Source organism: Apium graveolens, chromosome 3 (assembly GCF_009905375.1).
Source record: "Apium graveolens cultivar Ventura chromosome 3, ASM990537v1, whole genome shotgun sequence".
Lineage (NCBI taxonomy): Eukaryota > Viridiplantae > Streptophyta > Magnoliopsida > Apiales > Apiaceae > Apium > Apium graveolens.
The window spans coordinates 42,997,972-43,009,342 of NC_133649.1; positions in this window are offsets into that span (position 1 = coordinate 42,997,972).

Sequence of the window (11,371 nt, forward strand, 5' to 3'; positions counted from 1 at the left end):
TATCAATTGTGCCTCTGTGAAATCCACTTTCCAGAAGGAATTGAGCTAAAGTCTCATACCATGCTCTAGGAGTTTGCTTAAGGCCATAAAGTGCTTTGTCGAGCCTGTAGACATGATTTGGAAATTTTGAATCTACAAAGCCAGGAGGTTGTTCAACATACACCTATTCTTCCAATTCTCCATTGAGGAAAAGCACTTTTCACATCCATTTGAAAGACTTTAAACTTTTTGTGAGCAGCATAAGCCAAAAGATTCTTATGGCTTCCAATCTAGCAACTGGTACAAATGTTTCATCATAATCAATACCCTCTTGTTGAGAGTAGCCTTTAGCAACCAGCCTTTCTTTGTTCCTTGTAATTATGCCATCACTGTCAATTTTGTTTCTGAATACCCATTTTGTGCCAACAATGGATCTGTTCTTTGGTCTTGTCACTAGGGTCCAGACTTTATTTCTTTCAAATTCATTTAACTCTTCCTGCATTGCTTGCACCCAATCAGAATCTTGAGGAGCTTCTTCCATTTTCTTTGGTTCAGTCTGAGATAGAAAGGAATGATAGAGACATTCATTAGATATTGCAGTTCTAGTTCTAACACCTGCTTCAGGATCTCCAATTATCAAGTCAGGTTCATGTGATTTTGTCCACTTCCTTGCAGATGGAAGTTATTCTCTAGAACTGGATCCTCCCCCATGATCCATGTCGTCTCCATCAGCTTTTTCTGATGCTCCCCCTGTAGTTATGCTCTCTGAAACTTCAGAATTTGAGTTAGATCCTTCGGGATTTGAAGAATCAGAGTTTCCCAAATTATCAGAATTTGGCTCATCAGAATTTGATGAATCAGAACTTGAAGAGCCAGTGACAGGTTCTGATGCTTCTTGAGAGTCTTGAGTTGTGGTAGGATCTTCAGCTTGCTCCCCCTGGACAGGTGTATTTTCCTTTGAAGTTGTTACCACAATTTCAATGACATCAGAACTTAACCCGTCAGAACTTACAGGATCAGAGTTTAAGTCATCAGAATTTATAGTATCAGAGTTTAAATCTTCATTTTCAAATCTCAGCTGATCATGATCATTGAAATCTTCAAGTCTAGTTATCTTCTTATCATCAAAAGATACATTGATAGATTCCATGACAACCCTTGTTCTTAAATGGTAGACTCTGAAGGCTTTTGTGGAAAGTGGATATCCAACAAATTCCTTCATCAGATTTTAGATCAAATTTTGATAGTTGTTCAGGATGAGTCTTAAGAACAAAACACTTACAACCAAATACATGAAAGTATTTTAGATTTGGCTTCTTTTTCTTCACCATCTCATATGGTGTTTTTCCATGCTTGTTTATGAGTGTTGCATTCTGTGTAAAACAAGCAGTCTACACAACTTCAGCCCAAAAGTAGGTTGGTAGCTTTGCTTCATCAAGCATAGTTCGTGCAGCTTCAATGAGAGTCATGTTCTTTCTTTCTACAATTCCATTTTGCTGTGGAGTTCCAGGTGCAGAAAATTCCTGTTTGATTCCATGCTCTTTGCAGAACTCTTCCATGATTGAATTCGTGAACTCAGTGCCATTATCACTTCTTATAATTTTAACAGAATCTTTGACCAACTTATCCAGCTGTCTAACATGATTAGTTAGAGTAGATGCAGTTTCATTCTTCTTGTGTGAAAAATACACCCAAGTGTACCTTGTGAACTCATCCACTATAACCATAGCATATTTCTTCTTTGCAATAGACATGACATTGACAAGACCAAATAGATCAACATGCAGTAGGTGATAAGGCTCAAGAATTGAGGATTAAGTTTTGCTCTTGAATGAAGATTTTCTTTGTTTTGCCTTTTGACATGAATCACAAAGGCCATCAGGAGCAAATACTGATTTTGGCAGTCCTCTCACAAGATCTTTCTTTACTAGCTCATTTATGTTATTGAAATTTAAATGAGAGAGTCTTTTGTGCCAATTCCAGCTTTCTTCAATTGATGCTCTACTCAATAGACAGATTGCAGAACCATTAGAACTTGTTGAAAGTCTGGCTTCATAAATGTTACCATGCCTGTAACCTTTCAGAACCACTTTGCCTGTAGAATTGCTTACAACTTCACAGTGTTCTTCAAAGAAATCCACATGATAACCTCTGTCACAGATTTGACTCACATTTAGTAGATTGTGTTTAAGTCCTAAGACAAGAGCTACTATTTCAATGATGACATTCCCAAGATTTATATTGCCATATCCCAGAGTTTTTCCCATGTTGCCATCTCCATAAGAAACTCCTGGGCCAGCTTTCTCCACAAAGTCTGATAGCAGGGCTTTATTTCCAGTCATATGTCCTGAACATCCACTGTCGAGAACTAGGATGTTTTTCCTGTTACCCTGCAATCACAAAGACCACTAATGGTTAGTTTAAGGACCCAAACTTGCTTGGATCCTTTGGTCTTTTTAAGTTTATTAACATTTGCAGCAGATTTAATTTCAGAGTTTATGCTAACATCATGTTTATCAGAACTTATATCAGACTTTGCATCAGATTTTACACTAGAAGGAATAATACTAACTTACTTTAAAGAAGGTTTTATTTGATAATAATCATAGTACAGACTATGATATTCCTTACAAGTATAAATGGAATGCCATAAACTAACGCAATGAAAACAAGGATTTTGTGGCTTAAACCTAACATACTAGCTCTTAACTCCTGATCTAGGAGGTAAAGAGTTTATATCCTTATTCTTCCTGTAAAAAGAAGCAAGGTGGTTAGAGTTTCCACAGTTTTAACATTTCTTTCTAGGAGTATTAGGAACAGACATATAATTATTGCTTTTATTCACACCTTCCTTTCCATTCCTATTTTTCCTAGCTTCCTTTACTTTATTGACATTTCTAATCTCTTTCATCTTATGCTTAAGCTGCTTCTTTGTCATTAAGCCTATGTTAACCTCAACTGGTTTATCCTGTTTCAATTTGTCAGAAGTTGACTTTTCCTGAACTTCTGTCACAGACTCTTTCATCTTTTCAGAATTAGACTTTACAGTTTTTGCTACAAACTTAACAGGATTTACCTTTGGCTTAGTAGTTTGTTTAACAAAAATTGGCTCAATTTGTTCAGTTCCTTTTTCACTTTTATCATCTCCATAACCTAAGCCCTCTTTCCAGTTTCCACTACTTTTTATAAGCAAGATTTTCAGATGTTAATCTTTCACATGTTAAAGTCTGATCTCTATAACTAATAAACATGGTTTTAAGATATAATCTCAACTCAGTAATATCATCAGTATGGAATGCATAAGTTGTTTGAGGTACCTTCAATTCATCAGTTTCAGGACTGCTATCAGCATTTGCCATCAGGACATAGTTCACCTCATGTTCAAATTCTGAAGTGTCTGTTCAGCTTTTCTTCTTTGTGACAAGTGTCTTGCCTTTGTCACTTTTTCCTTTCTTGCAGTCAGGAGATATGTGACCTCTTTCACCACAGTTGTAGCATTTGACATTTGAGTTGTCTCCTCTGTCAGGCTTTCCTCCCTTGCCTTCAGACTTTCTGAACCCTTTCTTATGAGAACTTCCACTTTTCCTGGAAAACTTCTTGCCTTTTCTGAATTTCCTGTAGGCTATCTTTGTGATATCCTTTACCACAAGAGCACACAATTTCATCATCTCTTCATCATCATCTATTTCAGGTAAACTTTCAGTTTATGAATCATCATCATCAGAATATGATGACTCTGAATCAGACTTTATGATGAGAGCCTTTCCTTTGCCTCTCTTTGAGGCAGCCATTTTAGGAGATTCATCCTCAGCCTTAAGAGCAACTGTCCTTGACTTTCTTCCATGCCTCTTGCTTCTTTGATCCATCTCAAGTTCATGAGTCTTGAGCATACCATAAATTTCATCAAGAGTAGTTACAGTAAGATCATAGTTGTCTCTTATAGTAGTAGACTTCAAATCCCAACTTTCAGGAAGAGCTAAAAGGAATTTTAGATTTGAAACTTCAAGATAATATTCCTTGTCCACCAGTGACAGATCTTTCAAGAGTTTGACAAACCTGTCATATAAGTCAGTCAAAGACTCATCAGCTTTTGAGTCAAAGTGCTCATACTCTTGACTGAGTATAGTCCTCCTATTCTTCTTGATTGCATCAGTTCCCTAGCATCTTGTCTCCAAAGCATCCCATATCTCCTTTGTAATTTTGCAATTAATTACCCTGTTTGACATGACATTATCAATGGCACTATGTAGAAAATGCCTTACCCTTGCATCCTTGGAAATAGATGAGATGTCTTCAGCTGTGTACTCACCTTTCTTGTAATAACCCCAATTTTTGGGAAATTTTTGAAACCCTTATGAATAGTGTTTTTGCTGAATGAGAAAACTTTTCATGCCACACTATGTAGGGGTTCTGATATGGATATTCTGAGATTTTATTAGTACTTTATATGGGATATAAGTGTATGTAAAGATCGTCAGAATCCAAATCCGAACACTTTGATTTTTCCCGGAAATCCACTAGATACGGAGAGAATTGAGTATAAGGTAACAGGATAAAAAGGATTTAAATTAAAGGATTATAGGAGAGGATCATAAAAGGAATATAATATATTGAGAAAGGTTAAGGGAACCTAAGTAATAAGATCCCGGGTATGATCCCTCAAACGATAAACGAAAACGAAAGTTAAGCGAACCGTATAACAGATCAGCGGTCATTAGGCAAACAATTAGGAAGTTAAGCAAAGGGATTAGAGGAAGTGATGTCACCCAACCAATGAGAAGAGGACAAGGAAGGGAGGATGACATAGCAATGTGATGTAAGCATGACATAGTGAAGGAGGAGGTGTGGTTGGTTTATAACCACACAAATATAAGGTTATTAAGGTAATTAACCAAAAACAAAACAAAAAACAACCAAGCTAAGCCAAACAAATCAAAAAACACAAAATCATTTCATTCTCATCATCTTGCTCTCGGCTTTTCATCTTTTTCAAGGGCAAGAATTTCAAAAATCAAGTTCCAAGCATTGTTAAATCACAAGGTAATTATCTAAGCTTCCTTGTACATAGATATGGATATGCTATAAGTTTAAGCTCCTAATTCCTTCACAATCTCTTCCAATAAATCAAGGAAGAAGATGGTGAATAGTAACCTTCAAGAAATAACTTTAGTTTTCTTGAAATTTTATGAAAGATTAAGGTTATACAAGCAAGGATCAAGGTTCTTTTAGGCATTCAAAGCTCTTGGGTTGTGTTAGGAAGCTTCAAGGAGGTATAAACAACTTTCACCTTTAACTTATAGTTTGAACTTTGAGTTTTGATGAGTTTATGGATGGATTAATGTATATATAGAAATATCCATGTATTTATAGCAAGATCCATGTATGTTAGATAGTTTGGTTGGATTTGTGGTGATTTTGGATATGAATCTTGGTTAATGGTTAATGAATCTTAAGTTATGGTTAGTAGATCATGTTTGCGGTTGAATAAGTTGGAAAACCTTGAGATTATGGACTGACTTTGCCTTGATATAAGTTGTGTTTGATGTATTGATGATGGTTGGGTGGTTTGTAGTGAATTGGTAAAGAATTGGAGTGGTATAAATATTGGTAATCGCGTAAACATAGCCGTCGTAACGTCCGATTTTCTTTGGACTGTTTTTGTGCATAGCATTAGGACCCGAGAACCCCCTGCTAGATTATGACCACTGCCATGTTTAGATAGCTCATGTTACGAGCTTCGTTTTGATATGTAGTTCGTTCGATTCCGATGCACGGTTTAGGAGAAACGACCGTTTCAAGTAACGGCGTTTCGCGAACGAAACTTTTCCCCTCGCCTTACTTTGAAACATAGATTAAAGACCAAAAAGGGTTAATTAATGTATGAAACATTTATGGTAAGTGTGTTAGGCAGTTGGTAAGACACTCGCGAAGGAATCGCTTTAAAACTCGTAAAGGTTAAATTATTAAAAATGGTGGAGCCGAGGGTACCCGAGTGGCTTAAGCGAATCAGTGAGCGCAAAACAAGCGTTAGAGTCTAAGTTAGTTAAAGTATAGATTTACAAGTGACTTTGGTTTAATTCCAACTTACTTGTTATTTATAGGTTACCAGACTCGTCCCGAGCCATTCGTAACCCCAGTCGCCCAGGCAAGTTTTCTACCCGTTATACTGTTGTTGTGATGTAAATATATGTATATGCATTATCTTGTGATATTGCATGATTGTTATTAGCAAATTTTGCGATATATTGGAGCATGCTAATATGGTATATATGCATGTCTGTTTCGTAATCTGGTTATCTATCTGTTGATTTCAATGCTTATAGTTGCATAATACCTATGCTAGAAATAAGCAAGTAGTTGCGTATACCCTTAGTATAGGGGATAAAAGGTGAACATATTTCTAAACCGGGAGTCGATGTTCCCGAGTATATATATATATATATATATTTATTTATATATATATATATATGGATATAGTTTTTAAAACTATTAATCGAATAAGGTTTATTCGATAACTTTAACTTTATTTTATTATTGAATATTATTTCAAATATTATTCGAAGGCGTATGACTCCTTTACATTATTTATTGAATATTATTTGAATATTCATTTGAGGATGTATGACTCCTTTATTTTATTTAATGAATATTATTTATAATATTCATTCGAGGTATTATGACTCAGCTTATTTTATTTATTGAATATTATTTGAATATTCATTTGAGGATCTATGACTCCGATTATTTGCTGAGATATATTCTTTATTTTATTAAAGAATAAGGTGTCGATAATCAAACTTATTTTTGATTATTCAAATAAAGATATTACTTTCGTATAAGTATATCTTTGATTATTTGCTATTCATTTCAAGTATAAGTTTTAATACTTCTACTTCAATTATTTTATAAAGATTATCTTTTATGGGATTATTATTTAAATAATAATATTCAGACATTTTCTAAATATTCTGGGGACTGATTTACTTCATTAAATCAGTTTTACTCCAAACACTCTTTAAAGTGTTTTCGAGTCTTTAAAATGATTTTCAAAAGTTAGAGCGGATCCCAAAACTATTTTTATATTTAAGATCTTCCTTTTAAAAAGGGGATTTAAATACTCGCTCAAAACCTGGGGGATCCGACTCGGTGGTGTGTTTTATATTCGCAACAAGGTTGCTGTCTTGGTAAAAGAGTTTTTGATTACTTACCCAATATTCGGGAAGTAAAATTCTTGGAACAAGTTAATCCATTAACAGGCATCGCCTGGGAAATATCGGTGAGTTTTCCTTTCCAACTAGGTACGACTTCTTGGTGGAGCCGTATCAACAAGTTTCTACTTGGGGAAAGGGGGAAACGAGCTTTACGTTTCAGAGTCATGGATTTCATCTGAACTAGGAGTGGCGTAAGTGGTCGAGTAGCGCCGGCCCAGCCTTATTATATTGGCCCAAATGGCCTGGAAGTTCCGCTAAGGCGGTCCATTCCTTAGGAGTTCAGTGTTCGGTTGACAAGTAAATCCGACAGGTTCTCCTCTACATGTAGAAAATGGTGGGGTTGTACTACTACGACTGATCATCGTAAGTGGTCTTCCTGGCGCGGCAAACTCCCGTAATGAGTTCATCATCCAATTGGATAATTTTTGCAACACTACCCAGAGCACTTCGATGGAAAGGCTATGGTTGGGCGATTGTTGAGTGTTGGCAGGGTCAAGTTTTCAAAATGATGTTTACATCAAATGAAGTATCTCGTAACTTCATTTTATTTTGATAATATTTTAAAGATTTAATCTATTCAAATCTTGTCTTATAGTCTCATCTATGTGATGAACTTTTGAAGCTAATTTATAACTTGAACGGTGGTAGTTCAAGTAGTATTTGGGAAAGATATAAGTATATTGGGGTATCTTGTAACTTCATCTTTTAAACTTATATCTAATTAATAATTGTCTTATGAATGACAAAGATTTTCAGAAAAACGTTGAGACAAGGTTAGATATATGAGATCACCTTGCAACGATATTTTTTTTATACAGTTATACACTGGGACTTTGTGTATATTATGCATGGAAGAGGACTTCCAATATTTTGAAAAGTATATATGTATATATACTGAATATTTTGCGACTTCATCGCATTAAGATATCAAACTTGGTTCATTTCTTTTGACCAAGACTTTCATGAGTATTATGAGTAGGCTCATATATTGTAAATCATTATACATATTATTTTGGTGGGCTTGCTGCTCACCCTTGCTTTATTTCTTCATCACACAACAACAGTTAGGAAAGATGGCCAGACTCCAGCAGACCCAGCGCAAGCGCGTGGGAAGCGTCCTGTGTCTTCCCGTTGATGTTGTAGCTGCTATAGCTGCAGAGGTAGATCTATTGTAGATCAGACCATCTACTTTTGAGAATCAATTATGTATAATTATAACTTGTGGCAGATAATGGCAATTAACTGTAAATTTATCAAGTAATCATTTTGGGTTGTAATAACTTTTAAATTGTGGATTCAAAGACTTGTACTTATTTAAATTTCATCTCTGAGACTATAACGGGTTGTGGTGTGTGTTAGTGTGGGGTCACAGCATAAGGTTATTTATTAATTAAGTGAAGTGATATTGTGGAAAGAAAGACCGTGACGACCCGGATCCCCGACCCCGGATCTGGGGGTGTTACAGAAGTGGTATCAGAGCTAAGCGTTATAAACCTCAGAGATGATGGGACGTTAAGATAATAAGTTCACTAAGATAATAAGAACTCTTGCCAAGTTCATAGTCGGGCTATCTATCTTATAAGGTCCTATCTTGAGATAAGCCAGAACCATGTTTCAAAGAGGACTAGATGAACCCTTGAGTTAATTCTTCTATTTAGGGCGTATGATTAAGAATGGTATTAACCTGCTATCGTTGCTTCGATTGAAACTCTTCTGCACTTTTATTTGCTTCATGTCATGTATGTATGTCAGGATCAGGAGTGTTCTTCATGAATCAGGAGTGGTGATTATGTTACCTCCTTAGAATGATTTGATACGACATGGATAGACTCCGTATGGTTAGCTATTAAGACTTCATGGAAAATGAATGACTACAGTAGGTCAGTGGTGGACCATAGTAAGGCAACAATGATTCTGTGAGTAATGAGCTGATTACAACCGTAAGAGTTGTATTGGAATGGGTGTTGAGATTGAGTACCACTAATCGGGTCGTGGTAGTGTATAAGTTATCATTGATAGACTAATTAAGTAGAGTATCTACCTAGTGAATAATTATTCTTTCTTATCAATAGAGAGTCGTATTATTATACGAGGAAGGTTGCGGTGCAAGCATAGAATTCTAGTAACGATGATGTATAGAATGAGATCCCAGATTCGATTTTCGATGTCGAGGGAGTTTCAAAGGTGATTATGTATAAGCTCGAGGAAGAGTGTGGGTCCATAGAATGATGGACGGGATAGCGCAAATATTTAGGCACGTGAAATGTGATGCTATAATACTTGATGTTGATATAAATACATATAGATGTTTTGTTCTTCTATGACAAACCTCTATAGTTCAGAGGTAGATTCCAAGCCAGATATTTTATGGCAATAAATTTTTTTTATGAATATACAATTCTCTTCAATTCATTCTTTTCTCTTCTTTTCATTTCATGTAAGCTGAGAAGAACAACCCTTCCAGAAGGGGAGGTATTGCCGAATGACTATCTATCTGTGTGATAGAAGCCGAGTAGGATACCAGCTATTGTTTAATTGCTTGTCAAGTACTAAAGGCTGGCCACCTTCTGTACTAACTATGCGATATAACAAGTGTTCATGATCATAGTGATCTCTCAACAAATTCCTTTACTTCTATTTGATTGATCAAATTTTGGAAAATAGAAACAACTGAAAAAGGAGTAATAAAGTGGTGGTGGTATTCAGAATGGGACACATTCGTAATACTAAGGTTGATGTGGTTATTAAATGGTTATAGAACGCTAGCGAGCAAAAGTATAACCAGTATAATATTAGGAACGGAAGGTAGTAGCGATTACGAACTGGAAAAGAATGGGTATTAAGAAGCAAAAGCTATAAATCTAGAAGCTATAATGAGAGTCTGTGCAATAGACTTGAAAGAAATTGGAATGATCATATAACGCGGATTGAGTTTTCTTATGACAATAGATCATATGTCAGTATTGAGATATCGCCTTATGAGATCCTTGAGGGAAGACAATGTCGATCTCCCTTATGTTAGGATGAAGTTGTAGAGCGCAAGATGCTCGGACCCGCAGTAGTCCAAAGGATCAAGGATATGATAGATCTAATCAGAGGACGGCTGGTAGTAGCCCAAGATGGACATGATAAGTATGTTGATTTGACACGAAAGGATAAAGAGTATGAAATAGGGGACCTAGTAATGTTATAGGTATCCCTTGGAAAGGATTGATGAGGTTCGGAAAGAAAGGAAAGCTAAGACTACAATTTGTTGGACCCTTGGATATATTAAGACGTTTGGGAAGTTAGCATATGAGCTAGCCCTAACCCCGAACATGTAGCAGGTCGTAACGTGTTTCACGTATCAATGTTAAGGAAGTGTAATTCAGATGCCAGATAAATAGAGGCATATGAGCGCATAGATATGCAACCCGACGTAACCTATATGGAGCAACCAGAAAGGGTTATAGATCGAAAAGGGACAAGTGCTTAGGTGAAGGGTTATCAAACTAGTCAGAGTTTGATGGTAGAACCACAATGTGGGAAAATTGACTTGAGAGTTAGAAAGTGCAATACTAAGAAAGTATCCCTATTCATTTCTATCTGATTCCGGGACGGAATCCTTTTAAGGAGGGGAGACTGTAATAACCCCAATTTTTGGGAAATTTTTGAAACCCTTATGAATAGTGTTTTTGCTGAATGAGAAAACTTTTCATGCCACACTATGTAGGGGTTCTGATATGGATATTCTGAGATTTTATTAGTACTTTATATGGGATATAAGTGTATGTAAAGATCGTCAGAATCCAAATCCGAACACTTTGATTTTTCCCGGAAATCCACTAGATACGGAGAGAATTGAGTATAAGGTAACAGGATAAAAAGGATTTAAATTAAAGGATTATAGGAGAGGATCATAAAAGGAATATAATATATTGAGAAAGGTTAAGGGAACCTAAGTAATAAGATCCCGGGTATGATCCCTCAAACGATAAACGAAAACGAAAGTTAAGCGAACCGTATAACAGATCAGCGGTCATTAGGCAAACAATTAGGAAGTTAAGCAAAGGGATTAGAGGAAGTGATGTCACCCAACCAATGAGAAGAGGACAAGGAAGGGAGGATGACATAGCAATGTGATGTAAGCATGACATAGTGAAGGAGGAGGTGTGGTTGGTTTATAACCACACAAATATAAG